Here is a 24,666-nt window from a genome sequence, read left to right on the forward strand (position 1 = left end):
ACCCTAAGCGCACAGTCCAGTGAATTTTTACAATCGGAACATAACATACCTGTGTAACCAAGCACGGGAATCCAGAACCCTCATTACCAGCACTCCAGCAGCCGCCCTCATTCCTGCTCCACGCATTTCCCTTGTCCCCAAAGGTACTCTATCCTATTCCAACAAAATGAGTTATTTTATGGGAATGAATCCTTCGGTGCGTCGTCTTTAGTGTCTTTCTGCTTTCACTCAACAGTGTTTATGAGATTCATGTCTATTGTTGGGTGTAGTTGTACATCATTTATTATCACTTCTAAGTGGTGTTCCATTTTATGATAGGACAAGTGTTTGTCAACTTTACTACCAATGGACATTTGATAGTACTCAGATTGGGACTATATAGTGCTATGCACATTCAAGAACCTATCTTTTGATGAACATACATGTGCATTTCAGTGGGGTATATACCTGAGAGTGGAATTGCTGTATGATAAGGAATGCATATGTTCAGCCTTAGTAGACACTAAAAGTCAACCGTTTGAATAGGACCCTAGAAGCAATATAGATATAATGTTCAGAGATGCCCAGTGTTTTATTTATACATACAACAATAATAGCTACTCTTTATCAATACCCAAATGCTTTACGTACAAAATTCAACATGTTCACAAAACAATGGGAGTATTTTCAGAATATCGCTGAGAAGGATCTTGAGGCTTGGAGAATATTAAGCCACTGAAGTTATCTAATTAGTAACAGCGCCTTGACTAACTCCCAATGTGGAACTCAAAGGTGAACAGCAGCATTGTGGTGAGGTGTAATCAGAGTTCTAGCTCTGGCTTTATTAACTAGTTCTGTAGCCTTCAACAAGTTTTTTTATTTCTCTGGGTCTCAGAGTTCTTGTTTGTAACATAGTAAAAGTCTCTCATAGAGGATCAAACATGATAGTGTATGTGAAGTCTTAGAGTATGTGAAGCAAAACGTAAGGTTTGATTTCAGAATTGCCAGAGACTGAGCCCATGTGTTTCATTTCTTCTCATGGTCTCCAGATAGTTGCCCTAGGTTTGCGTATTGCTTTCTAAACCGCTCTTATAAGAAAAATCAAAATATATTCTTTTTTAGAGAAAAAAATACATATTTTTTGAAACAGATGTAAGCAGTTCTGAAAAGTTTAAAATGTGAAATGATAGAATCTCTTCTCTTTCCAGTTCCCCTTTTCCCCTCAAAGGTGGTTGCATACATCTTGATTTTTTCCTGTATGTTTGAAGTATGTAAGCATATGGGAGTGTAAACATATTAATCCACCGTTCAGCAACTTGCAGACCTATGTTTTCATTTTTCTGTATATACAGGAATAGAATTGATGGGTCGTATGGCAACTGTGTTAAACCTTTCAAGGAGCTGCCAGACCATTTTTCGAAGTCCCATTTGAAATCCCACAGCAGTGTATGAGAGTTGGAATTAATCTACATCCTTGCCAACACTCGTTATTATCTGTCTTTCTCATTATAGACATCCTTTGTAGTTTTGATTTGCATTTCCTTGGTGACTAATGATGTTGAGCATCTTTTCTTGTGCTTATTGACCATTGCATGTCTTTGAAGAAATGTCTATTTAGATCCTTGACCTATTTTTTTTAAGTTGCGCTGTCTATTATTGAATCAAAGGAGTTATTTATATATTGTACATATAAGTCCCTTATCAAATATGTGATTGACAAATATTTTCTCCCATTCTGTGAGTTGTCCTTTTATTATTTTTTAGAAGTTTTAATTTTTTTTTTTTTAAGTAGGCTCCACACCCAATGTGGGGCTTGAACTCACAACCCTGAGATTAAGAGTCGTATGCTCTACTGACTTGAGCCGGCCAGGTGCCCCTATGTTTTTTAATGGTATCCTTTGATGCATAAGAGTTTTTAGGCTTTTTTTGTCTTTGTTTTTTTAAGTAAGCTCCATGCCCAATGTGAGGCTTGAACTTGTGACCCCAAGATCAAGAGTTGCATGCTCCACCAACTGAGCCATCCAGGTGCCCCTATTCCTGTATTTTCTTCTAGGAGTTCTGTAATTTTAGCTCTTACATGTAGGTCTTTATTGAGTCAGTTTATATATGGTTTGAGGTAGGGATCCAAATTCAGTATTTTGCATGTGGTTATCCAGTTGAGTCAACACCATTTGTTGAAAAGATCATTCTTTTCCCCACTGAATTTTTTTGGCATCCTTGTCAAAATTCAATTGACTATAGATGTGAGGGTTTATTTCTCGACTCTCAGTTCTATTCTGTTGATTTTTATGTCTGTCCTTATGTGTGTGCCACATTGTCTGATTATTGTTGCTTTGTAGTAAGTTTTGAAATTGGGAAATACGAATCTTCAACTTTACTCTTTTTCAAGATTCTGGGTCCCTTGAATTTTGATAGGAATTTTAGGATCAGCTTGTCAATTTATGCTGAGATGCCAGCTGGAATTTTGTTGGAGATTGCATTGAATCTGTAGGTCAATTTGTAGTCTGCCAGGGTGACCATAACAAATCCCAGGGACTGGTGGCATGAACAACAGAAATTAATTTCCTATAGTTCTGGAAGATAGAAATTCAAGATCACAAGGTGTCAGCAGGGTTATTTTCTTCTGGGGACCAGGAGGGAAGAATGTGTTCCAGACCTGTCTCTTAGTTTATGGATAACCATCTTTTTGTATCTTCACATGGTTTTCTCTCATACATGTTTGTGTCCTAATCTCTTTTTATAAGGACACTAGTCATCTTGGATTAGAGCCCCTTCATATGACCTTATTTACTTTAATTGCATCTTTAGAGGCCCTGTCTCCAAATATAGTCACATTCTGAGGTGCTAGGGATTAGAATTCAACATGTGAATTTTGGGAAGCCACAGTTCAGTCCATAACAGGGAACAGTGCCATTTTAACTAAACTGAATTAATTAAGACTTAATATTAAGTCTTCTGATCCATGAAATGGAATGTCTTTCCCTTTACTTGATCTTCTTTATTTTCTTTCAACAATATTTTGTAGTTTAGTATTATATTTATTGTATATATGTATTAATATTTAGACTGCTTTTGAGGAAACTCAAATATAGATACTCTGAATAGGAAAATAACTTCCTATATTTTCTTCAAATACTATTATCACTTGTATTTTGAAGTGATCTTATTAAATGCAACACATTTAGAGTTATATCTTCTTGGTGAATTGAATTTTTTTTTAAAATCATGATCTTCTTTACTTATAGTAATACTTTTTTTTCCCCTTTGAACTGATGTGGACTGATTAATACAGCTACATCAATTTTCTTTTTTGTTAGTATTTGTCATGTGTTTCTTTTTCTCTGTTTTTCCTTTGCTTTTTCTGTCTAATATTTTTAAGTATTTGGTATGTCTCCTAGAAATAACTGTAATAAATTTAAAAAAATCAAACCTGGCATTTCATTTATGTTAATAGGCAAGTTTGATCCATCAATAATTATTGATTACTGATATGTTCAGATGTTTCTATCATTTTATTGTGTGCTTTCTCTGTGCTTCTTTTGTACTTCTTTCTTGCCCTCTTTTGGATTGATAAAATTTCCTTTTTTGGCAAATGGGGATTGATTGGCTTTTGCCTTTCAAAAATGGAGGGCTAGGGGAGGGGGACTATTAGAAAAAAATAGAAACTCTAAGATTTAAAAAAAAAAAAATTTTCCTGTACATAACAAGACAGCATCTGCTCTCCAGGGGCTGAGACTGATAGCAGGGGCCTCAGGCAGGCAGGCCAGAAAAAAAAAAATTAAAAAGTAAAAAAAAAACCCCAAAACCAAAAAATACCCTTTTTTTCTTATCTCTTTTCTTTATACAGAAATCAAACATTCTTTTTTTTCGTGGTTACTCTTGAATTTTTTAAAAAGGTAACTGTTGTTTTAATGGTTACTGTTAAAATGTTAACAGAGTGAAGAGTTAATATATTTAGTTTTCTCTCAGAAAATGACAAATACCTTAGAATACTTTAACTGTCATCAACATTTTCATCTTTCATATGTTTGTTGCTCTTTGTTTCTGTTTAATATCTACTTTGGTTTTGTTTATCAGTGCTTCTTTCCTGTGTTTACATGGCTATATTTTTATCTAATTTATTGAGATAAATTACTGGTTCTTTTATTTTTCTTATATTCTAATAAGTCTATTTAGGACTGTACTTTTCCTCTGAAGAGTGTTTTCATTATTGTTTCTTCATAACTAATTTTTTTTAAGATTTATTTGTTCAGACTCCCTGCTGAACACAGAGCCCATCACAAGATTTGATTCCAGGACCCAGAGATCATGACCTGAGCTGAAACCAAGAGTCAGACACTTAACCAACTGAGCCACCCAGACATCCCATCATAACTTTTAAATAGTTTTTAACTTTCTACAGCTCCTTTTTAATGAGTTATTTGGAAGGAGCTTTTGTTTGCAGCAAACTGTCAGACTCTTAACACTCTTCAGACACTGACCCCTCTATGTCTGACCACTTTAAAAAGGCAGCTGCCACCAAAGGCTCTGCCCAGTTAATCTCCAAACAGAGCTTAGATTCTTCACTGCTTAAACTTAAGAAGCAGTTAGTGCCGAGAATTGACCCAGACCAGACCAAGGCCTCATCTCAACCATGTGCCCACAGACTGACTTTATGTTTGGTTTGTTAACTTCTGTTATCTTGTTCATTGCGTGGCTTGTCTGGTGTTCTGCTCTGTGTGCTTTGAAAGAAGCCAGGTTCAGTCACGTGGTGAAATGTCATTGAAATGGAATCTGAACCTGCTTTATAATTATGATTTAGTTTGCTCTATGATTGAATAAAGCCGACATTGTGGAAGGACACAGCTCATGTGTGTGTCTTCATAGTGTGCTCATGACACTTTTACCATGATATGGAAGCTACTTAGTGAGGACAGCAGAGTTTGGGTTCCTGACAGTGTGGAAAATAATCCTTGTACTGTGCCACTTCCTGGAATATTTGTGAGAGAGAAATCAATGTTTATCTTATTTAACTGTTTGGGGGATTTTCTGTCACTAGCAACCACCTCTAAACCAAATGCTCTTTTTAACTTCTGTGGTGATAGTTGGGTTCTTATTTCAGCAAGTTTCATAAGACTAATGGGAAATTATGCTAATTTAGAAAGAAGGTTCAGGGGCAGCCTGGGTAGCTTGGTCAGTTGAGCATCCAACTCTTGGTTTGGCTTGGGTTGTGATCTTGGGGTCCTGAGGTTAAGCGCTGGGTGGAGATCTGTGCTCAGCAGACGTCTACTTCTCTCCCTCTCTCTCTGCCCCTCCCCTTGCTTGTGCTTGCTCTCTCTGAAAGAAGGAAAGAAAGAAAAAAAGAAGGAAGGAAGGAAGGAGAAAGGAAGGAAGGAAGGAAAGAAAAAGTTTCAGATGCTAGGCAGCCAAAGAAATGAAAGTACCCATTTCATTATGATTGGTGCGGGAAGTTTGGAGCAAACTACCAAGTTAGAGGAAATCGTCCTTATAAGAGATCACCCTCACTTCTGATACCAACTGCAAGTTTGTCAGGAGGGCAGGGTGGTCCTCAAAACAACTCCTAGAGTCAATAATATGCTGAAACAACCCAGAAAACAGACCGAAAGCTATTCTATTCATGGTTGTGATTTATTACTGGAAAAGATTCAGCTTAAAATCATCCAAGGGAAGATGTGTACAGGGTGGCATGCCCAGGGAAGTTTCTAACATGTAGCTTGTGTTGTCCTCTCCAGTCAGGTCAAGATGTGTTATTCTCCTGACATTGATGTGTGATATTTGCATAACCAGGAAATTCACCTGAAATCTGGTGTTCAGAGTTTTTATTGGAGTTACATTACATAGGCATGATTGCTTGATTGTCCACACAGTTGAATTCAGTCTGCAGTCTGCAGGTGGACTGAAGCCCAAAGCCCCTACCTTAAATCACATTGTTGGTCTTTCTGGTATGGCCAGTTCCCACCCTAAGGTGTAGGCAACCTCTACCCTAAATCATCCAGTGTGACTCAAGGCCCCTAAGCAATGATACTGCTATCAGAGATAACCATTGAAAGGGCCTACAGTCACCTTCCAGTAGCTGAGGGTAAAGGCCAGATCTCACTTCTGTGCAGAGCCTTTAATCTGAAGCCTGAAGTTGTCTGCACATAATTAGCCTCATGTCATGGGACCATGTGCATCTTGAGTGTGGAATGGCTTTATACTGTGGCTGTGTTTTCGTTTATCCTGAATTCTTTTTTTTTTTTTTAAGATTTTATTTGTTTGAGTGAGAGAGATCAAGAGCTGGGGGGGGGGGGGCAGAGGGAGAAGGAGAAGCAGACTCCCCCCTGAGCAGGGAGCCCAACTCGGGCCTCCATCCCAGGACCCCAAGATCACGACCTGAGCCGAAGGCAGACGCTTAACTGACTGAGCCACCCAGGCGCCCCTCTTATCCTGAATTTTTTTTTTTTAAGATTTTATTTATTTATTCATGAGAGACAGAGAGAGAGAGAAGCAGAGGGAGAAGCAGGCTCCCCGCTGGGAGCAGGGAGCCCAATGTGGGACTCCATCCCAGGACTCTGGGATCATAACCTGAGCTGAAGGCAGACGCTTAACCATCTGAGCCACCCAGGTGCCCTCTTGTCCTGAATTCTTAATATTAAGTAAATTTGGTGCGAAGTGAACCCTGTTCTCTTTTGTAAATTTGTTTAATCCAAAGCTGAGACCACTGCTGTTTGAACAGTGTGCTGGATGTTCGGCAGTCTCATTGTGTGGAGGCCAGTGGCCCAGGTGGTGAAAGAATTTGCCGAAGGCACAGAGCAAAGGAAGTTTACTGAATTCACGGCAGGGGAGCAGAGAGCAGGACAGCAAGGGAGAGACTGTCTGTGGGGCACAGGGGAGGTGGGGGGTGGGACTGAGGAGGTATGGGAATGTATGCGAGTTTCCTTTTTTGGTACCTGTGCCTGGTTGTAAGTAGCCCATTGGTCAGCTAGGGCTCACGGATATTTTGAGGTGGGTCACCCGACAGGCCTGTTGGTGGTATTCAGCCAGGAGATCACTGTGGGCCTTTCTACCTCGCTCAGGTTTTCATTGCTCAGTTTGGTTGCCTAAAAGTGGCCTCTACACTGGGATTTTTCCATGCCTTAATTTTTTTCTCATACATTTCCCATCTCTTGTTTCAGCAAAATTATGAGAGATTTTCTTAACTCTTCCTTCCAAATTCCTAATTTGGCTATTAGCCATGTCCATTTTGTTTTTCAGCTTAACTACTGAATTGTTTATCTTAGCAATTATATTTGTAATCCCCCCTTTTTAAAATTTTTTAATTTACTTTTTAAATTTTTTTTAAGATACATTTTTTTAAAGGATTTTATTTATTTATTTGACAGAGAGAGACACAGCGATAGAGGGAACACAAGCAGGGGGAGCAGGAGAAGGGGGAAGCAGGCTTCCTGCTGAGCAGGGAGCCTGATGCAGAGCTCTATCCCAGGACCCTGGGACCATGACCTGCGCCAAAGGCAGACGCTTAACAACTGAGCCACCCAGGCTCCCCACCCTTTATTAAAAAAGATTAATTTTTAAGTAATCTCTGCCCCCAACATGCAGCTGGAACTCAACCCCGAGATCAAGAGTTGCCCACTCCACCAACTGAGCCAGCCAGGCACCCCATATTTGTAATTTCCGATGAATTTTCTTTGATTCCTTTTTAACATTGTAACTTTTTCTTGTTTTCAGGTGAAATATTCTCAAATACCAAATCTGAGGATGCTGAGAATTTTTCTAAGTTATCTGTGGTTCACTGGATCATCTCTGTTTACTTTTGAGTCAGTGGTTCTGTTTGCTCAGTGTGGTCCTTGTGATCCATGCTGTTGGTTGTCCTCATGATCCATTTATATTTATAAGCAAAGAATTAGACTCACTGGCATCAGTAATTTGTAAGCTGTACCTGCAGGGGTAGAAGTCTTTTTTCCCAACAGCCCTGTCTTCTGAATGGGGAGTAACTGTAAGCTCTGTGTAAATATGTGGGGTGTTTGTCATTAATCAGGTTTAACTTCAGGTCACTGAACAGGCTGGCTTGTTGGGGACAACTTCCCCCTCCTTTCAAAAAAAAAGAGGACCTTTTTACTTACTATTTCTCTTCTAGAGTATTTAGTATAGTCCCCCCCCCCCCGCCCCCGAGGAGAGGTGCCTTTGTTCTTTTTTCTGCCCCTTGCTCTGTCTACTGTGGAAATTTTAAGCCTCTATATTTATAACTTAGATCCTTCCCCTGGCCAATTCTTCAATAAATGTGAAACCTAAGGCTTATTGCCCCAGGGCCTGTAGCTCAGCAGGTGTTTGCAGAAGAGCCTGACTGGTTCCCTGTGCCACGGCCATCCTGAAACTAGTTTTTATTTTATTTATTTAATTAATTATTTTTTATTTGAGAGAAAGAGAATGAGAGAGAGCATGAGCAGGTAGAGAGGCAGATGGAGAGGAAGAAGCAGGCTCCCCGCTGAGCAGGGAGCCCGATGCGGGGCTCTATCCCAGGACACTGGGATCATGACCTGAGCCGAAGGCAGACATTAACTGACTGAGCTACCCAGGTGCCCCCTGAAACTGGTTTTTAAATTAATTTACATTACGGGTAAATTTCCTCTTCCTTCTGGAAAACAGTACAACAGTATTTCCCGGTCTTCTCTGTAGTTTTGTTGGGTTTGAATGACTATGTTCTACTAATTGGTTGGGGGATAAAATGATACACCCTGGGCTGGTCCTAAAACATGACTTCCTATTCTCTTTTCTTCCGATGGCAATTTTGGAAGCCAACCCAGTTGTTCCAAATGGCAGGGCTACATCACAGAACCCTGGATCCGTAAATCAATGCTTGAATAAGAGTTACTGAAGATTCGTGCCCAGCTTGCTTCAAATTGTGAAAAGAGTGACGAAATAAACTTTGTTGTATTAAGCCACTGAGATTTCAGTCATCAGGGTCATAATCTAGCATAACCTAAATAACACAGTTGCCCTGCCCAAGGCAGTTGGTACACAGAGCCTTCCTGTTCTTTGCGTTTGTTCATTTTTTAAAAAAGATTTTATTTATTTATTTGAGAGAAAGAGAGCATGAGCAGGGGGAAGGGCAGAGGGAGAGGGAGAAGCAGACCCCGCTGAGCAGGGAGCCCAACACGGGGCTCAATCCCAGGACCCCAGGATCATGACTTGAGCCAAAGGCAGATGCTTAACCAACTGGGCCACCCAGGCTCCCCTGTGTTTATTCATTTTAAGTAAGTTTTTTTTGGTTGTTGTTTGTTTGTTTGGAGCAGTTCATTTTGGAGTAGTCTGCCCATATTTGGCCTGTGGTTTCCTTCATTCTTATCTATCGCATTTCTTTTGTGCTTTTTACCAATAAATCTTCATATTTTCTAGACCTTTAAATAGCACTTTTCATTTTCTAAGATTGTTACGGATTTTTTTTTAAAAATTTATTTATTTATTTTAGAGCAAGCACGAGAGTACAAGCGGGAGGGACAGAGGGAGAGGGAGAGGAAATCTCAGGCAGACTCTGCTCTGAGCATGGAGCCCGACAATCTTACGACCCTGAGATCATGACCAGAGCTGAAACCCAGAGTCTGTTGCTTAACCAACTGCACCACCCAGGTGTCCCTGGATTTATTCTTTTAAGAAATATGTCTTGGAGTGCTTTGCTGGCTCAGTAGGTGGTGTGTGTGGCCCTTGATCTCAGGGTTTTGAATTTGAGCCCCACATTGGGTATAAAGATTATTTAAAGTCATTTAAAAAAAGTATCTTTTCTTTCCTTTAAAGGGATTTGGGAGAAGACAAGTTATGAATTTTGTCCATCAGGTTGAGCCATTTTTATTTCCTATATTTATTATCAATTTGTATTTTACCTTCTGAGAGCTGTTGTTTTATATCTTTTGGCCAAATTTCTTATTGGTTTGTAGAAGGACTTTATTACCTGTCCATTATGTGTTCTATTTTCTCCTATTCTCTAACTTATCTTTTAAATTTTTTGTCATATATTCACATTTTATTTTATTTATTTTTTTAAGATTTTATTTATTTATTCATGAGAGACAGAGAGAGAGAGAGAGAGAGAGAAGCAGAGGGAGAAGCAGGCTCCCAAGGAGCTGGGAGCCCGATGCGGGACTCAATCCCAGGATCCTGGGATCATGACCCGAGCTGAAGGCAGACGCTTAACCATCTGAGCCACCCAGGCGCCCATATATTCACATTTTATGATGTTCAGTCTCTTGGTCTTTTCCTTTATGGTGTTAGAAACCAAAATTCAACCAAAGAAATTTGAAGATCTAACCCTTTTTTTTTTAAAGGATTTTATTTATTTGTCAGAGATAGAAAGCACGCATGCACAAGCACAAGCAGGGCGACAGGCAGGCAGAGGGAGAAGCTGGGTCTCCACTGAGCAGGACTCGATCCTAGGACCCCGGGATCATGACCTGAGCCAAAGGCAGACACTTAACAGACTGAGCCACCCAGGCGTCCCAGAAATTTGAAGATCTAAGTGACTTTATTAAGCATGATTCATGAATTGGGCAGCATCCCATCTACAAGCAGAGGGGAGCTCAGAGGAGTTGTACAAAATGGAAGGTTTTTCTAGGAAGGAGGGTGGAACAAGAAGGTATTTAGCAAAAGAAAAGAAAAGGTTTATTTCAGGCAAGATAACCCTTCCTTAGGGAGAAGATCAGGGGATCTTATTCAGATTACCTCATCTTCCTTTGGGGGATGGATAGGGCCTTGTGACTGATTCCTCACTGACATTGATCAGAAAATTCCTGACTAAGACTGTGTATCTGGGAGAGGTTGGAATTGCAGTTGGGTTAAGTGTTAAGCCCCAGGTTTGGTGATTCGGCCACACCATTTTATGCCTGGTCTTTTCTTTTTAACAAGTTTTTGAGTTTTGTGTTATGCTAAGGAATACTTTCTCCTATGTAGGATTATTATTGCATTTTCTCTCTTATATTTTTCCCTAATGCTATACTTGTATGGCTTTATTTTTAAGTTAAACTTTTATTCCCTCCAGAATCCAGTTGGTCTTTTAAGAAATCTGTAGCCATGTCAGTGAATTTATAGTAGTTGGGCTTCTTTCAATGGCAAGTAACAAAAACACACTCAAACTGGTTTTTGAAAAATAAGGAAATTATACATTGTAGGGGAGGAAAAATTATTTCCCTCTACCCTTCAAGGTCTCCTAGCTGGTCTAAGAATTAAATTGTCATGAGACAAATTAACAGGAGAAAAAAACTAAAGTTTTATTATGTGCACATGGAGGCCCAATAATGAAATTGAGACCCAAAGAAATGACCAAGGCAGGCATTTTTTAAAAAATTATTTTTAGGGCAAGCAGTCTTTATACATTGTTGACAAAGAGACAATACACTTTCTTTTTTTTAAAGATTTATTTATTTGACAGAGAGAGACGCAGTGAGAGAGGGAACACAAACAGGGGGAATGGGAGAGGGAGAAGCAGGCCCCCCCCCCGCCCCCCGCCAAGCAGGGAGCCCGATGCAGGGCTCGGTCCCAGGACCCTGGGATCATGACCTGAGCCGAAGGCAGACGCTTAAAGACTGAGCCACCCAGGCGCCCCTGAGACAATACATTTGTGAGGAATTGACAGGACAAAGAAAACTTGTGTTTGGGAGCTTAAATCAGTAAGGAGTTCTGAACAGAATTTGGGCTAAGGTAGTAAATTAGAAAAAGATAACAAAGTTGGTGTGGGGCAGTCTCATTGGGTGGAGGCCAGCAGAGCGGTGGTGAAAGAATTCACCCAAGACAGAACAAAGGAAATAGAAGTTTACTGAATACACAGCAAAGGAGCAGAGAGAAGAAACTGTCTGCCAGGAGGCAGTGGAGGAGGCGGTGGGAGCTGTAGTTAAGATGGGGGATTGAGGAGGTATGGGAATGTATACAATTTTCCTTTTTTGGTACCTGTGCCTGGTTGTAAGTAGCCCATTGGTTAGCTAGGGCTTATGAATATTTTGAGGTGGGTCACCTGATGGGCCTGTTTGCATTCAGCCCAGTAGTCACTGTGGGCCCTTTTACCCCATTCAGGTTTTCATTGCTCAATTTGGTTGCCTAAAAGTGGACTCTACAGTTGGTTTATATAGCCTTCTCAGCTCTAAATTCCCTATCTCTGTTGATAAGGATGTCTCTTTAGCTCCTGGTACAGGGAGGGTGCCTTTCACATGGGAGATTTATTTCCTGCTTTCAGGAGGACAGAGGTGGTTCTGAGGGTCCTCCTTGCACAGGCTGTTTTTTAAAAATAGTTTTACTTAGCGGTGCCTCAGTGGCTCAATTAGTTAACCATCTGCCTGTGGCTCCGGTCATGATCCCAGGGTCCTGGGATCGAGCCCTACACAGGGCTCCCTGCTCAGCAGGGAGCCTGCTTCTCCCTCTCCCTCTGTCTGCCATTCCCCCTGCTTGTGCTCTCTATCTCTCTGTCAGATAAATAAATAAAAAGAAAATCTTAAAAAAAATAGTTTTAGTTAGAAATAATCAGTATGCCATTGTGGTACATTTGGGGGTGGTCTGTCCAGGTCCCCTACAACATCTATTAGAATGTCCAAAATGCAGAACACAGACAACAACAAACGCTAGCAAGGATGTGGAATAACAGGAACTCTCATTCATTGCTCCTGGGAATGCAAAGTAGTATAGACACCTAGGAAGACAATTTGACAGTCTCTTAAAAAATTAAACATACTTTACTATATGATCCTCCTTAGTATTTACTCAAAGATGATGAAAACTTATATCCATACAAAAACCTGCACATGGATGTTTATACTAGCTTGATGCATAATTTGCCAAAGTTTGAAGCAACCAAGGTGTCCTTCAGTAGGTAAAAGGATAAACAAACTTTGGTACTTCCAGACTATGAAATATTATTCAGCAATAAAAAGAAATGAGTTACCAAGCTATGAAAAGACACGGAGGAACTAAGTGAAAGAAGCCAATCTGAAAAGGCTACATATTGTATGATTCCAACTCTGTCATTCTGGAAAAGGCAAACATGGCAAAAAGAGCAGTGGTTGCTGGGGGTTGCAGGGGTGGGAGGAATGAATAGGTGAAGCACAGAGGATTTTTAGGGCAGTGGAACAATTTTGTACATTATAATGGTGGATTCATGTTATTCTACAGTTGTCCAAAGCCATAGAATGTACAATACCCAAGGTTAAACTTAATGTAAACTAAGGACTTTGGGTAATGGATCAATATAGTTTTGCTTTTTTTTTTTTAAGATTTTATTTATTTATCAGAGAAAGAGAGAGCATATACAAGCAGGGGGAGCTGCAGGCGGAGGGAGAAGCAGGCACCCTGCTGAGCAAGGAGCCCGATGTGGGACTCAATTCCAGGACCCTGGGATCATGACCTGAGCCAAAGGCAGATGTCTAACCGACTGAGCCACCCAGGTGCCCCGGTCCATGTAGTTTATCAGTTATAATAAATGTAGAACTCCAATGGGGGATATTAGTATTGGGGGAGGCTGAATAGGGGCAGGAGGCATAGGGGAAATCTCTGTACCTTCTATTCAGTTTTACCGTGAACCTAAAACTGCTCTAAAAAATACTCTTTTTAACAAAGTAAGGAAATTTATTGTATGGGAAATCAGGAATAGTTCTGATATCTGATTGATCCAATAGCTCAAGGATGACAACAAGAACTGTTTCTGTCTGTTCTGCCGTTCATGTCATAAGGTGGCTGCCAGAATGATTGGGGCTTCATACTTCTTTATTCATGTTTAGTGGGAGAGAACATTCAGATCTCTATGTATGTGACCTAAGTCACATACTGTTCCCTGAATGGAATGTTGATATTGGCTTGAACCAAAGAGGGATGTCATCACTGCCCTTGCCTTCAGGGTGGAGTTACTTTTCCCTGAAGCCCATAGCTGTGGGGAATGGGTGATACCTGAATGAAGGTCAGGAATTGTTATAAAAGGGAGAAGGGTAGTATTTGCTGGGTAGGTACTTGACAATATCCTTGAGAGCAATGGAGGGCAGGCCCATTATGGTATTGATGGCTTTTTAGAAGTTAAGGCAAGAAAGGACATTTTTTAAATTTAGAAAAAGAAAATGGGATTAATAGGAGTTACAACTATTAATAGAACTAATTAAGGAATTTGGAGGTTGACTTTTAGAAGACATGTTTTTTAGATTTGAACAGAAAATTTGACATTAGAAAATATGTTAGGAAACAAGAAATTAAGCACATAGCAGTATTTCACTGTGTGATGAAAATTCTCCCTCAGTTTATCTTCAATTCTCAAAATCGAGTATGGATGAGAGAAACACTATGGAAACAGGCGAAGGGGTCCAGGGGAGGCTATCCCAAAATATGTCACTTAGACATATTGCTTATTTTGAGCTAAAGGCACTTGAAAAACAGCAGGTGCGAGAAAGGCCCTCATCCCCTCTTCCCCCTGAAACAGGAGATGAAACTCCCCGTGAGAACCACTCTCCCTGTACCAGAAGGAAAGAAGCAGTCTGAATACCAGAAGTAAGACTCAAGGCTGAGAGAAGTCTGCACAAGATCTTATTAAAAACTTTTCTTCCTTTAGTTTCCCCATATACCTTACTTTTCCACAGTTGCCACTATGCTCAATCTAGTGTGTTAGTACTTAGGTTTTGCCACTTCTTTGGGGTCTTCCTTTTCTTGTGAAGACTTCCTTGTACACTTAAAAATCAAATTGCTTTTCTTTTGTTATTCTGTCTTATGTCAATTTAATTCTCAGGCTCAGGCAGAAGCCCCAAGAGGGCCAAAGTAAAGTTTTGCCTCTCTACACAAGTGAGTGAAGGTAAACCCACAGGAAATTCCTAACAGAAATTTTGTTGATACTGGAATATAATGAGTATTGAGACAGAGCACGAACAAATGGATGTTGCTGAAATGGGGAGTGAGGCCAGAAATCTGTCAAATTCCTAGAACCTATTCCTGATGAATCCTCAACAAGTATGGAAGATACAGTATTCTTGTCAGTAAGTCTATCTTGACACTCAGAAGAGCTGATGCAGAGCTGCCCAAGAGTGGTGGGCAACTGATTGTGGGGGGCTGAAGAAATGATCTACTTATCTACATCAGTCATGGAATCATCTAATTTTTCTATATTAACCAAGAAATGAAGTACACTCAATATTCTGTGGTAGTATCACCACAAGACTAAGATAAAATGTAGAAACAAAGTATTGGATACCGACAAACTTTTTTTTTAATTTTATTTATTTATTCATGAGAGACAGAGAGAGAGAGAGAGAGGCAGAGGGAGAAGCAGGCTCCCAAGGAGCAGGGAGCCCAATGCGGGATGTGATCCCAGGACTCTGGGATCATGATCTGAGCCGAAGGCAGATGCTTAACCATCTGAGCCACCCAGGCGCCCGGATACCGACAAACTTTAATATGAAAGTAAAAAAATAAAATGTTTTCCATGAGAATCCAAGAAATTACAATGGTTTGACAGTTTACACATCCTTAAAACTCCAGTTTTTAAGAGAGAGCTGGTTTAGCTCTCTCACTATTTCTTTCCACAGTTCTCAATTAGTAGCCTACTTTAAAGTTTGCTGTTTCACAAGGGTGAATTTTTTATTATAGATTCAAAAACTTCAATTTTATACTGAGTAAATTAGTACTATAGTATTTGATTAGCCAAGTTCCTACAGATTGTAATTCTTAGAATTTTTTGATGTAAGAAATGTTTATTTATGGGTAGTTTTCTTTCAGTGATTTTCCAACATTATTCTGCTGAATGTAAGAGTTTTTTTTTTAAGAAAAGTAGGTATTCGGAATAAAAAAACCCAGCTACACATTGGACATGGGTGTTGGTTACATGGATGTTTTCTTTAAACTTATTCATTAGTGATATATTTGTTTAATGCACTTTTCTGTATATTTCACAGTGAAAAATGCATTTTGATGTTTTGCATAGGTTGAAAATGAAAAATGCTAATCAAATAGCTAATAAAGACTAATTGAGGGGTGCCTGGCTGGCTCAGAGGAGCGTGCAACTCTTGATTTTGGGGTTGTGAGTTTGAGCCCCACATTGGGTGTAGAGATTACTTAAATTAAAAAACTTAAGGGGCTCCTGGGTAGCTCAGTTGGTTAAGCATCTGCCTTCAGCTCAGGTCATGATCTCAGGGTCCTGGAACGGAGCCCCATGTTGGGCTCCTTGTTCAGCAGGGAGTCTGCTTTTCCCTCTCCCTCTGTCCCTCCTCCTTGCTTGTGCACGTGCTCTCTCTTTCACTCTCTCTCTCTCTCAAATAAGTAAAATCTTTTTTAAAAAATCCTAAAAAAAAAAAAAGACTAGTCAACTGTCAGGAAGTGAATAGGTAGGTAATCTGAGCCCTTTTGGTAGTTTGGAATCCAACATTCACCAAACCGAATTTCTAAGAGTGGGGAACAGGGCCTATAATGTATAAGGAGGGCTTTGACTGACTCAAGTTTGGAACCAGGCGTTTACTTAGAACAAGCTTTAATAACTGCACTTTTCTAAGATAGTCATATATTGTATAATGGCAAGGGTCAAGACAAACCAACATACCTTGAAATTCTGCCTTGTTGCCTGGCATATTGGTGGTCCCTTGCCTGGCCAGCTGTGAGGGGTTTTCTTAGACTGAGTGCTCTCTAAGGGTTGTCAGAGCCCTAAGCCCTGTGTATTCTATTTTTTTTTTTTTAAGATTTTATTTATTTGACAGAGAGAGACACAGCGAGAGAGGGAACACAAGCAGGGGGAGTGGGAGAGGGAGAAGCAGGCTTCCCGCGGAGCAGGGAGCACGATGCGGGGCTCGATCCCAGGACCCCGGGATCATGACCTGAGCCGAAGGCAGATGCCCAACGACTGAGCCACCCAGGCGCCCCAAGGCCTGTGTATTCTAAATGGGGATCCGTGCCCAGCATGGGAATGCTCATGGAAGTTTGGACAGTCATGGCACCAAAACATGGTTGAGCTTCACCAATGGATTGGAGTAATATGTGTTAGGCTTCATCTCAGGAAACCATTTCTGTACTGTAGATGTGGCTATATCCTATTGCTATACAACCATGAATTCCTTTATTTATTTATTTATTTTTAAGATGTTATTTATTTATTTGATAGAGAGAGACACAGCGAGAGAGGGAACACTAGCAGAAGGAGTGGGAGAGGGAGAAGCAGGCTTCCCGCTGAGCAGGGAGCCCGATGTGGGACTCGATCCCAGGACTCTGGGATCATGACCCAAGCCAAAGGCAGACGCTTAATGACTGAGCCACCCAGGTGCCCCCATGAATTCCTTTAAACAGAAGGTGCAGGTCATGATCCTGGAGTCCCGGAATCGAGTTCCACATCGGGTTCCCTGCTCGGCGGGGAGTCTGCTTCTCCCTCTGACCCTCTTCCCTCTCGTGCTCTCTCTCATTCTCTCTCTCAAATAAATAAATAAAATCTTTAAAAAACAAAAAACAAAAAAAGAAGGTGCTGGAGTTTGGCTCAAGGGGGATCTTATGTACATAAGTAGGGGTAGGGACATAAACAGGGAGAGGTAGCCAGTTGATGCTGGGTATTTAGTCAAGTACATCTAGTTAGCTACATATAGTACAGTCAATGGCCTCCAAAGGGATGGAGAAGCCTGAAGAGCACTGTCCCCTCCTAGAATGCAGTTTACTTAGTGCCTGCTCCTGGAGCCTCTCCAGATCCATCCTGATGTCCACGCAGAATGGACCTCCAGGTGCTGTTCAGGACAAAATCTCTTTTAGGAAAGAGAACAGTCCTCCTCCCTCCCTACATCTTTTGGGTCTAACTAGAAAGTTCCAAGAAAGTATGAGATCCCATAAAGTGTGTAAGATAGAAAGGGTCTACTCTTCCTTTAAACCATTGTAATACTGTCTATGTGGGTACTGCACACCATATTTTCTAAAGTATAATGTCAACTCTATCATTTCCCTTGCAAATCTTTAAGGTGTCCCTTTGCCTGTCTAATTAAATACATTTAAGGCTGCCTACCACATGGCATGCTCCTACCTTTGTAGTTTTAACATACTGCTATTTTATCGGTACCCTATACTCTACCAGGAACTACCTGTAGTTGAACATGCTTGACTTTTTCCACCACTGAGTCTCTAAGTCTGTTACTTCCACTTCCTAAAATGCCTTCTGTATATTAGGGAAAATCTACAGTTCTCATCTGGTATCTTGTCTTTCCCGTGTGTCTCTTTTATGACTCACACAGAACACTTTACTTCTGACACTTCTGGTCGCTAAATGTGTGGAGGTTTTTCCCCACACTCAGCAATTTTCTGTGATACAAGCTGGGTGTCCTACCCACCTAGAGATAGTGTTAGATCTCACAGGTTAGGAGCTCAGGCCCACAAGACTGCTCCCGCCCTATTTCAGATGCCCATTCCAAATGGTAGGGCCCCAGGTTACCCACAGCTTTTTCCAATTTGATTACAAATTGGAGGTTCCCACAACCCTCTCCTTAGGTTCAATTAATTTGCTAGAGCAACTCACAGGATTCAGGGAAACATGTACATTTACCAGTTTATTACAGGATATGATAAAGAGGACAGATGAACAGCCAGATGAGATACATGGGGCAAGGTCTGGGAGGGTTCTGAGCACAGGAGCTTCTGTCCCCATAGAGTTGGAGTATGTGTCACTCTCCCAATGTGGATGAGTTCACCGAGCTGGAAGCTCTAAAACTCTTGTACAATTGGGATTTTATGAAAACTTCCTCACATCGGGATGGTCAATTATCAACTCAGTTTCTAGCCCCTTTCTCTCTGGAGGATGAGGGGTGGGGCAGAAAATTCCAAGCTTCTAATCATGGCTTGGTCTTTTTGGTGACCAGCCTATATACAGAAGTCCACCCAGAGTCACCACAATAAAATAACGGATGCTCCTAAGTGCTTTTATTAGGAATTTACAAGGGTTTAGGAGCTTTGTGCTGGAGCGGGGGAGCAGAGACTAATATATATATTTCTTCTTGTTTTATACCTTCCATCATCAACTCCATCTTGCAAGACCTAATACACATATATATTAATGCACATACATGTACAGTTTACCTTTGGACAACATGGGGGTTAAGGGTGCCAAACCTGGTGCAGTCAAAACTTCACATATAACTTTTGACTCCCCCAAAACTTAACTACCATTCATCCTATTTATAGGAAATAGTGGAAATAGAGAAATAAAGAGAGGGAAAAGGAGGGGAGGAAGGGCAAATTACTTACACATTGTTAACAATCAAGGCAAGGGGGGCACCTGGGTGGCTTAGGCGTTAAGCGTCTGCCTTCAGCTCAGGTCATGATCCCGGGGTCCTGGGATCGAGTTCCGCATCGGGCTCCCTGCTCGGAGGGAAGCCTGCTTCTCCCTCTCCCACTCTCCCTGCTTGTGGTCCCTCTCTCTCTGTCAAATAAATAAATAAAAATCTTTAAAAAAAAAGGCAAGGGATGTAGGCATTTTTGAGTTGGCTGTCAGCTCCTCCAAACCTTACTACTGCATCAAGGCCAGGGTTTAAATGTATTTCCAAATCTACTCTTATATGTATTTTTAACGGGGCGCCTGGGTGGCTCAGTCGTTGAGCGTCTGCCTTCGGCTCAGGTCATGGTCCCAGGGTCCTGGGATCGAGCCCCGCGTCGGGGTCCCTGCTCCGCGGGAGGCCTGCTTCTCCCTCTCCCACTCCCCCTGCTTGTGCTTTCTCTCTCTGATAAAATAAATAAATAAAATCTTTAACATCTGGCACCCCGAGACACACACCACCATGCTAATCCCACCCCACACTGCAAATCCAGGAATTCCACCGATAATGTATATAGGAGAAAAAAGAGCCACTTCCTTTACTGTGGCTGGGGCTGTTATCCTACAGAAAGCATGGATGGGTTTTAAGGGAATTCATGATAATGCATCTGATGTTATACAACACTGTGCATAGGAATATAAATACACACAAATGTGCATTCTACTGGGTGGATGAGAAGAGGCAGAAATCGATGGACAAATGGTTCTGTTCCCAAATAAAATGAAAAACCACGAAGATGAGGCCAGGTTAACAAATAACAGCCTACAACAGATAAGCAGCCTAATAAAGAGAAGAAACTGCATTTGGGGATACTGAATCCCAGTTCTACATTCAATATTCGAAGAACTTCTCTGAGACTTGGTTTCTTCAATTGTAAAATGAAGGTGACACCTGCCTCACAGATTGGTGAGGGTTAAGTGAGGAGCATACAGTGGTAAAGAACAAAAAGCTGACAAAAAGAAAACACAGTGCTTTTTAAAAAAATTAATGTTATTTTTTTAAATTAGTTTCAGTGGTAGAATTTAGTGATTCATCAGTTGCATATAACACCCAGTGCTCATTACATCAAATGCCCTCCTTAATGCCCTCACCCAATTATCCCTTTCCTCCACCCACCTTCCCTCCAGCAACTATGTTTGTTTCCTAGAGTTCAGCATCTCTTATGGTCTGCCTCCCTCTCTATTTTCATAGAGTCCTCCACTCCTTTGACTGAGCCAGCCAGGTGCCCCACGAAGTTTGTTTTTGTTTTTTACTTTGTGTTTAAGATGGGAGAAATAACAGCATGTTTTAAGCTGATAGGAATTATATAGAGAAAAGAGAAAAATGTTGGAACTGTCTCCTTGAATAGACAAGAGAGTACAGGAAATAGTAAACAAGTAGAAGGGTTGAAAGATAGGAGCATGAACTGTTCATCTGTAATGATAGGAAAGAAGGCAGAGTATAGGAGTACAAATGCTTTTAGGTAGGTCAATATGATGGTGGGAATTTGTGTAAGTTCAGTGCTCAGTGCAACAGAAAATGAAGTCCTTTATACCTTGGTCATTGTAGACAAAGAGAAGGCAGAGAAACTGAAGCAATTCTTGCCCCCAGGTTTGGCAGTGAAGGAGCTGAAATGAACCAGGCACACTGATTATTAAGGGCCTACTTAAGGTTTATGGATATGAGTTTAAAGTGATACCAACAAATAGAAAGCAAATGATAAAATGGTAGATATAAACTCAATATGTTAATTACATTAAATGTAAATGGACTAAATACTCCAGTAAAAGACAAAGACTGTAAAACTGGCTTTTGAGGGACACCTGGGTGGCTCAGTCGGTTAAGCATCTGCCTTTGGCTCAGGTCATGATCCTGGAGTCCTGGGATTGAGTCCCATATCCGGCTTCTTGCTCAGCAGGGAGCCTGCTTCTCCCTCTGCCTGCTGCTCCCCGTGCTCATGCATGCTCTCTCTCTCTCTCTCTCTCTAACAAATAAATAAAATCTTTTAAAAAAATACAAAAACAAGGGGCTCCTGGGTGGCTCAGTTGTTAAGCGTCTGCCTTTAGCTTGGGTCATGATCCTGGGGTCCTGGGATCGAGCCCCGCATCGGGCTCCCTGCTCTGAGGGAAGCCTACTTCTCCCTCACCCACTCCCCCTGCTTGTGTTCCCTCTCTCACTGTCTCTCTCTCTCTGTCAAATAAATAAATAAAGAATCTTAAAAAAATACAAAAACAAAACCAAAAAACCACTGGCTTTTGAAAAATCAAACTAAATGCTACTTATTGGAGGAGATACAACTTGAATATTAATACACAGAAAGATTCAAAGTGAAAGAAAAGAAAAACATATGATATATAAACGCCAACAAAAAAAAAAGCTGCTGTGGCTATACTAATTCAAGCAAAGTAAACTTTAGGGCAAAAAATATTAGAACAGTCATTTTTTGGGTTAATAATTAAAGGTATAATGATGAAAAAGTTTGCTTAAACATACTATGTTTCTAAAAACAATCTGAAAATATAAAATGCAAAATCATCATAACTGAAAAAAGAGAATCCCCAAACTGAGAGATGTTTACTCATCTCAGTGACTGAGAACAGAGATTTTATTTTATTTTATTTATTTTAATTAGGCAATGTTTAAATTTTCTTTTTCTTTTGATAAGGTACCATTCCTCAAGGAAGTGATGCAGTTTTGCACATTATTTCACAGTGAGAGGAACTACATCTGTCTCTGCTTGTGCATTGGGTTCATTTTGCAGTAGATGAACCAGTGCCTGCACATCTTTACCGAGTAACAGTCCCTGCAGTGATCCTTGATTACACCCTTGGCCTTGAACCCCAGGGCAAACTGCAGCCTGGGGAGGAGGCGGCTGGGAGGATCATGGGCATCATGGCCCAAGTGCACTGAGCTTCACACCAACAGGACCTGCAGTGCATAGGGGTCCTGGAAAGAGAGTGGAGAGTGTGTGGGTGTTCACCGGGCGAGGGAATGAGGACTTTGATAGAGCAGAGGGCTCAGGGCAAACAACAGTGTTATAAGCACAGAAGCTGTGTTGTCGCTGAGTCTGGGAAGAAGGTGCCTGGGAGACTGCTGGCAGCGCACCTCACACATGCCTGTGCAGTGGGCAAGAAAAAAGAATTCTTAAAAATCTGTAAGAATATGAGATTTAAATTGAGATAGTCAGTATGGTTGGGTTTTTTTCTCCAGTCACGTTTAAGTGCCCTGGTGCAGATGCAGAATTCCTAGAGAGTAGAATTTAACTAGGACTGGAATTTTGCCAAACTAGTATGAAGGACAAGTGAAAGTTGATGGTGTTTGGAAGGAAATGGTTATAATATTTGACTCGCTAAGAAGGGGTACAGTAAAAAGTTGGAGGGATCAGTGAATTATAGGCCCTGGTGGGTGGAAGGATTTAGTTAGAATACTAGAGACATAGAGTTAGAAGACAGGGAGTGTGAGAGAATAGAGGTAATGGTCTGAAAATGGGATGCTTGAAATGGAGATTATGGAGGAGTCATCATTGGCAATGACCAGGTCTATGGTAGGAGCAAGTGATAGGAATATATGGGTTCAAGAAATGGAGAAACCACAGTGTTGGAAAACTCATATATATGAATATTGAGATCATTAAGAATTAAGATGAGAGTGGTGATTTATATTCAGTGGAGTATTTTTTATATCTAATCAGATTCATTTACTAGAAATTCACATTTAAAAATGAATAAAAGTCAGGGCACCTGGTTGGCTCCATCAGTTAAGCCACCAATTCTTGATTTCTGCTCAGGTCATGATCTCAGGGTCATGAGATCCAGCCTATAGGGCTCTGTGCTGAGTGTAGAGCTTGCTTGAGATTCTCTCTCTCCCTCTCCCTCCGCCCCTGCACCCCCCAATAAATACATAAATAAATAAAAGTCTACAAAAACTCAATAAAAAGACATATAACCCAACTGAAAAATGGGCAAAGGTGTTGAAGAGACATTTCTCCAAAGAAGATATACAAATATGAAACTCTTCAGTTTTTCGTTTATCATTCTTTTCTCATATGTAACATTTTTTTACAAACTTTAATATTCCATATCATTTTGAATTATATAAAACAATACTCAAAATACAATATCTCAAACATTATAAAAACCTTAGTTTAAGGCATAATCAAATCATATTCAAATAATATCCACAATGAACTGCTTTTTAAAAAAAGACTTAAATTTTTAAAAAATTGTTATTTATTTATTTGAGAGAGAGAGAGAGCACAAGCAGGGGGAGGACAGCAGAGGGAGAGGGAGAAGCAGGCTCCCACTGATCAGGAAGCCCGATATGGGGCTCAATCCCAGGACCCTGGGATCATGACCTGAGCTGAAGGCAGATGCCCAACCGACTGAGCCACCCAGGCACCCCCAAAAAAGACTTTAAGAGCAATTTTAGATTACAGCAAATAGAGAAGAAAGTACAGAGATTTCTTGTATACCCATGGCCCCCGACATATATAGCCATACCTGTTATCAGTGTTCCCCATTAGAGTCCTTCCTTTGTTACGTTTGGTGAACGTACACTGACACATCACCCAAAGTCCATATTTTGCATTAGGGTTCACCCTTGATGTTTACATTTTATAGGTTTAGACAAATGTATAAGGACATGTGTTTATCATTATAGTATCTTACAGAGTATATTCATTTCCCTAAAAAATTCTCTGTGTTCCACCTATTCATCCTTCCTTCCCTCCAACCTTTGGTAATGTTTGATCTTTTTACTCTCCATGGGATTTCCTTTTCCAGAATGTCATAGAGCTGGAATCATACATTATGTTGTCATTTCAGATTGGCTTCTTTTACTTAGTAATATACATTTAAGCCTTCCCTGTGTCTTTTCATGACTTGATAGCTCATTTCTTTTTTGTGATTATTATTCCATTTTCCGGGTATGTCAGTTTATTTATCCATTCACGTACCGAAGCACATCTTGGTTGCTTCCAGGTTTTGGCAATTATGAATTAAGCTGTTATAAACAACTATGTGCAGGTTTTTGTGTGGATATAATTTTCAGCTCCTTTGCGTAAATACCAAAGAAGGGGATTGTGGATCATATGGTAAGAGTCTGCTTAGTTTTTTTTTTTTAAGATTTTATTTATTTATTCGACAGAGAGAGACACAGAGAGAGAGGGGACACAAGCAGGGACAGATGACGAGGGAGAACTGGACTCCCCGCTGAGCAAGGAGCCCAATGTGGGACTCGATACCAGGACACTGGGATCATGACCTGAGAGTCTGCTTAGTTTTGTAAGAGATTGCCAAATTGTCTTTGAAAGTGGCTGTACCATTTTGCATTCCCACTAATAATGGTTGAAAATTACTGTTTGTCTACATACTTGCCAGAATTTGGTGTGGTCAGTGTTCTGGATTTTGGACATTCTAATAGGTGTGTAGTGGTTTCTCATTGTTCTCATTTGTCA

The sequence above is a fragment of the Eumetopias jubatus genome, unplaced genomic scaffold, assembly GCF_037043125.1.
Source record: "Eumetopias jubatus isolate StellerSeaLion01/CBP00866 unplaced genomic scaffold, mEumJub1_p1.0 scaffold_7, whole genome shotgun sequence".
Taxonomy (NCBI): Eukaryota; Metazoa; Chordata; class Mammalia; order Carnivora; family Otariidae; genus Eumetopias; species Eumetopias jubatus.